General features: G+C 44.0%; 1 protein-coding gene across 2 annotated transcripts in view; it reads right to left on the bottom strand.

Moving 5' to 3' along the window:
- LOC139263344 (neuroblast differentiation-associated protein AHNAK-like) overlaps positions 1 to 6,083 on the bottom strand; it is a 163,253-nt gene that overhangs the window by 28,835 nt on the left and 128,335 nt on the right. The window lies entirely within an intron of this gene.

The raw sequence follows: 6,083 nt of genomic DNA, 5'->3' as shown, positions 1-6,083 counted from the left end.
ATTTTCTAATGCATATGTGGCTCTAGAAATACCCATGTGTGCTATTTTTAATGACTTGATTTGCACTGTTACAACTTAAGCTAATGTCTAATACCTTTTTCTTGTGCTCACTACAAAGCTCAACTTCCCATGAACTACAATTTAATCTTATGCATAAAATACCTGTTATAATTCCGGTACAGGATGAAAAATGAAACCTTCTACCAGTAGTGTACACACCAGAAGTCATACAGCCTACACACTGTCCAAAAACTCTCGCTCAATTGCACTTTCAAATTCCCAACTGCCTTGCCTTTTGGCCCTCCAATCATCATGACATTTCTGAAGCTGCTCAATCATACCGTCACCTCCACCTTTAATGCTCTTGTCCTCATTAAAACCATTATTCTCTGGTCCAAGGGATGCAGACTAGAATGTTTATGGCAGACAACTGGTTTAGCCATTTATCACCAGATCTGGTTGGATCACATAAAGCATTATCAAGCCCGGCTCCCTTTGCCAAAACTTCTCACTCTTCCAGGATCATCCTCGAATGCAAAGATAACCCCCAGCTTCTCTTCTCCACGACAAATCATCTTCTTAAACCACCTGTTAGGAGAACAGGAGGGAGCGATCACGGGTGGCAGTAGAGCTGTAGAACCTAGTGGAGCAATTCTGCTACCCTGGCTTCACATTAAGGAGTTTTATTGAAAGAATCACCGATTTGTTGGCAACTGCTTTTTAAGCTGCAGCAGGCTCCTGAAAACCCACTGAATTTCTCCTAGGGATTCTTAAACAGGCGTTAAAATAACAGCCTAAAAAAGGCCCTGGCGAATTTAGCAGTCACCCAAACACATGCGCAGATCAGGCATGGGCCATGGCACTGCTAAATTTGGCATCATTCCACCCATCTTAACGTCAACAATGGTATTGGCCTAGAAATCGAATAATGCGGGGAAACAGGGAGTGCCACCCTGAGGCGAGGTTAACTTGCGCCTGTAAAAAGAGCAAGACAGCACCGTTATTTTGATGCTGACTGCTAATTTAAATGATCAGAGTGCAGAACCTACTATGCAGCACGCTGTTTCAGGCTGTACACGCTGTTTCAGGCTGGACGCCCAAGTAACATGGCTATAGCGTTCCTGGAGCGAGGCAGCATTGTCTTAAAGCTCGCCTGTCATTTTAGAAAGCAGCCATGAGCTCTTAAAGGGGAACTGTCTTCTAAAATGAACAAAATAAAAATAACTTAAAAATAGGCAGTCATTAGCCATTAGAGGTCAACAGCCTTCTGAAAAAAAAAAAATCCAAAATGATAGTCTTCAGCTCTTAAAGCTGAACTGCCATCTGCATGTAAAAAAATGGTAAAAATGCTTCAGCACTGACACAAATGGCTTAACAAGCCAGAGAAAGAGCACCCAGTGTCTCAGATGGAGCACTCCAGCTTTGTGGGGGAGTGGGGGGGGTGGGGGTGGTGCTCAACACTGGAAGAGAGATCCTCTAGCCACAGGAGGGGCCAGAAGGCCCTCCAGAAAGAAGAATGTAGGACCAGAATGCCAAGGCCATCACTGCCGAGGCAGTGTCGCCACCAAGACCTGGCTCCAGTGCTCAAAGACGTTTCATGAAGCTTATGACAGATACCAAGGGCTCAATACTGCAGAAACTCTAGAGGAGTATAGAAAGTGCAGGGGTGCAATTAAAAAAGAAATTAGGAAAGCAAAGAGGGAGCATGTAAAAATGTTGGCAATTAAAATCAAGGAAAACCCAAAGATGTTTTCTGAATACATTAAGAGCAAGAGGATAACTAAAGAAAGAGTAAGGCCTATTAGAGACCATAAAGGTAATCTGTGTCTGGCGGTGGAAGACATGCGTATGGTTCTTAATGAATACTTTGTGTCTGTTTTCACAAAAGAGGGGTGATGCAGACATAACAATCAGGGATTGGAGTTTGAAATATTAGATGAAATAAACATAGTGAGAGAAGATGTATTAAGGGGCTTAGCAGCTTTGAAAGTGGATAAATACCCAGGTCCGGATGCAATGTATTCCGGACTGTTAGGAGAAGCAAATAAGGAAATAGCAGAGGCTCTGACCATCATTTTCCAATCCTCTCTGGCTACAGATGTTGTGCTGAAGGACTGCTAACATTGTACCTTTGTTTAAAAAGGGAGAAAGGGATGGACCGAGTAATTACAGGCCAGTCAGCCTAACCTTGGTGGTGGGAAAATTATTGGAAAAAATTCTGAGGGACAGGATAAATCTTCATTTAGAAAGACATGGATTAATCAAGGACGGTCAGCATGGATTTGTTAAGGGTCTGACTAACTTAATTCAATTTTTCGAGGAGGGTTGATGAGGGTAGTGCGTTTGATGTAGTGTATATGGATTTTAGCAAGGCTTTTGATAAGGTTCCACATGACATACTGGTCACAAAAGTAAAAGCCCATGGGATCCAGGGCAAAGTGGCAAGTTGGATCCAAAATTGATTTAGACTTGAATGTAGTGGGTATGATTAAGAAGTTTGCGGATGATATTAAAATCGGCCGTGTGGTTAATAACGAAGAAGAAAGCTGTAGACTGCAGGAAGATAGCAATGAATTGGTCAGGTGGGTAGAACAGTGGCAAAATGAAATTCAATACGGAAAAGTGTGAGGTAATGCATTTAGGGAAGGCTAACAAGGCAAGGGAATACACATTAAATGGTAGGACACTGAGAAGTGTAGAGGAACAAAGAGACCTTGCAGTGCATGTCCCTGAAGGTAGCAGGACAGATAGATAAGGTATTTAAGAAGGCATACGGAATACTTGCCTTTATTAGCCAAGGCATAGAATACAAGAACAGGGAGGTTATGCTTGAACTGTATAAAACACTAGTTAGGCCACAGCTAGAGTACTGCATGCAGTTCTGGTCACCACATTACAGGAAAGATGTGAATGCACTAGCGAGGGTACAGACAAGATTTACGAGGATGTTGCCTGGACAGGAGAATTTTAGCTATGTTTAAAGATTGTATAGGCTGGGTCTGTTTTCTTTGGAACAGAGGTGTCATGTATTCAACCAGCAATGTAACCCATGTATAATCTGATCTAAGTTGTACACTGTGAGAACAATGACCACTAGGTGGGAGACACTCCTAACCTGGGCCTTCAGGTATAAAAGGGGAAGCTCCACCCACCTTCATCATTTTGAGTGCTAAGGAATAAAGGACAGGTCACAGACTGACCTTCTCTCAAGCATGGGCCTTGTGTGCATTTATACTGTATAGTAAGGACCTATGAAGAGGAGGTTGAGGCAAGACCTTATTGAGGTGTATAAAATTATGAGAGGCCTAGTTAGAGTGGATCCAAAGAACCTATCTCCCTTAGCAGAGGGGTCAACAACCAGGCGGCACAGATTTAAAGTAATTGGAGGAGGTTTAGAGGGGATTTGAGAGGAAATTTCTTCACCCAGAGAATGGTGGGGGTCTGGAACTCACTGTCTGAAAATGTGGATGTGCACTTGAAGTGCCGCAACCTACAGGGCTATGGACCAAGAGTTGGAAAGTGGGATTAGGCTGGATAGCTCTTTCTCAGACGGCACGGACACGATGGGACGAAATGTGCTGTAAATTTCTATGATTCTAATTTCTATGATGACCTAAGCCCAGTGGTCAAGGTCAGTGAATGCATCTTGAAAAGTATCTCCTATCAATTGCACCACTAGCCTCACACATTGCTCAATGCACAACTCCTGCACCCGCCCCCCCCCCCCCCCATCACTCCCCTACCAATAATCTCTATGAAACATGAGACACACCTCACATTCCTAGCTTCACCTCACCCCCGTGGAGGAGACGGTGCTGGCCATCCTTGGCAAGGACATGGCTGAGCACTTGGCTAGCAGCAGGGCTGAAAGCTGGTATCCTCATACGTTATCCTCCTACTTACATCCCACTTTCCTCTCATCCCACAATCTATTCTGATGTATAAGCTGCGCATGGTGTAAACATGCAGCTCTTGCTTTTCCCACCCTCACCGCAACTCTACCCTTGTGTCTTCCTCATTTCAGACACCCAATAAATTCAGTGTGCCCAGCCAGTGGATGACTAAAATGAGGGAGAGGAGAGTGATGATGAAGAAGAAGAAGAAGAAGAAGAAGAAACACCATCACTCGATTTCACACACATATCCACCAGCTCCTTGAAGTCATCCAGCAAGGCCATTTGTAGTGTCCCCGACTGAAAATCAGCAGCCTTCCACCAGCAATGTTGCAGCCACTGGGGTAGCACTGCGTGATATCAGTAGGATAGGCAAAGGCACATGCAAGACAGTCACTAAGGGAATGCAAAAGGGTGGTTAGTTAATATCTTGATGTCATGTTGGATGCATGTATGGATAAGGTTGGATTGGAAAATTTGCTTTGTGGTGACTTTTAGTTTAGCATTGTGGCCAAGAGAACGCTGTGATGGTGAGTAACAGAGGGAAGCTAAGGTGTGAGACTAATGTTGAAAGGGGAATTAGGGTTGTGGTCACTGGTACCGTAGGCGGAAGATTCCATCTTGGATATCCCAGCCAGAAAGGAGCTGTCTGGGTTGCATCCTTCCTTCTACTTCCTCCTCTTCTGCTTCTTTCTCTTCTGTGCCTTCCTCTTCCCCCTGTGAGCAGCTTGTGCCCTTTGCTGCCTTTACTTCATTTCCAAGTGCCCCCCAGAACTGTGAGCAAGCGGTCTTCTCAGAGGCAAAATACTGTGGATGCTGTAAATCTGAAATAAAGGCAGAAAATAATGGAAATGCTCAGCAGGTCAGGCAGCATTGCGATTTGAAACGGTAACTCTGTTTCTCGCTTCACGGATGTTGCCTGACCTGCTGAGGTTTCCAGCATTTTCTGTCTTCTCAGAGTCTTCCTTTACCACCCAAAACCTTGCAAGCATCCAGCAGCATTTCCTGCACACTTTAACAATTTCAAAAAAATGAAAAAAAACAGTCCAAAAGCTGAAATCCAAACTGACCTAAAAGATGTGTGTGTCCCTTTAAGAGGTGCTGACAGCATCTCTGCAGCTTCACGCATGTTTTTCTGTGTGTATTTAGGACAAAGCATTAAGGAGTACAATAAGGTACAAAATAGTAGTTGTGGCATCAAATCAGGGGTAGCAATCACAATCTGCTTATTTAAATTTGAGAGGCCAGCACTACAACGGGGAATTTCTCGGTCATTGAATTTCTCCCGATAGCAAATGGAAAGAGACAATGCGGTAAGGCAAAAAGAAAGGAAAAAAGTTGCCAGACAGTATGCAAAGAACTTTACTTCAGCAAAAATCAACACTTCTGTTTAAAAATAAAAGCCCCAAAATGGCCAAATTGGCCTGCCAGAAAATGCCCGTTTTGACTAGGCGGTGAGAGCCAGTGGGTTTTTTGGAGTTGATGGGGAGATTAGGCCTCAACGCCACTCCATAGCTCTAAAACGGCAGCCGCCACTCTTTCGCCGCTGTTTTAGTACTTAGCTTTGCGCTGCCGGTCACTGGCAGCACCATGCTGGTACAAAATGGTGGCATTGTGATGTAAATCGGCGTTAAATTCCATGCTGGGTCCTAAGCATGCCTGGTTAACTTGGCATGCAACAGGCTGACGGTGGCAATATCTGCACCTCTTAAAGGGACACACACATTGTTCAGGTAAGTGGGTTTAAGGTTTTGGACTTTTACAAAATGTTATTGAAGTAGTGGCTTGATGCAATATATGTGAAAAGTTTTTAAGTGTGTAGGGATTGCTGCTCGATGCTTACAAGGATTCAGAATTAAATGAAGGCCTTTGAGAAGAGAGAACATGTTGCAAATATTCAGCAGGTCACGCAAAGAGAAAAACAATTAACATCTCAGGTCGAGATGCTGCCTGACCAGCTGAATATTTATAGCATTTTATGCTGTCATTTCACATTTACAGTATCCGTTTGCAGAGGGAAGAGCAAGACACAGAAGAGGAGATATCAGATGCATCCCAGACAGTCCCTTGATGGCCAGGATCAGAAGTAGGCCGTTCAGCCCCTCGAGCCTGCTCTACTATTCAATAAGATCATGGCTCATCTTCTACCTCAATTCCACTTTCCTGCACTATCCCCATATCCCTTGATTT

The sequence above is a fragment of the Pristiophorus japonicus genome, chromosome 4, assembly GCF_044704955.1.
Source record: "Pristiophorus japonicus isolate sPriJap1 chromosome 4, sPriJap1.hap1, whole genome shotgun sequence".
In the NCBI taxonomy this organism is placed as follows: domain Eukaryota; kingdom Metazoa; phylum Chordata; class Chondrichthyes; family Pristiophoridae; genus Pristiophorus; species Pristiophorus japonicus.
The sequence above is the reverse complement of the archived record's forward strand: the minus strand, read 5'-3'. Positions and strand labels throughout refer to the sequence as shown.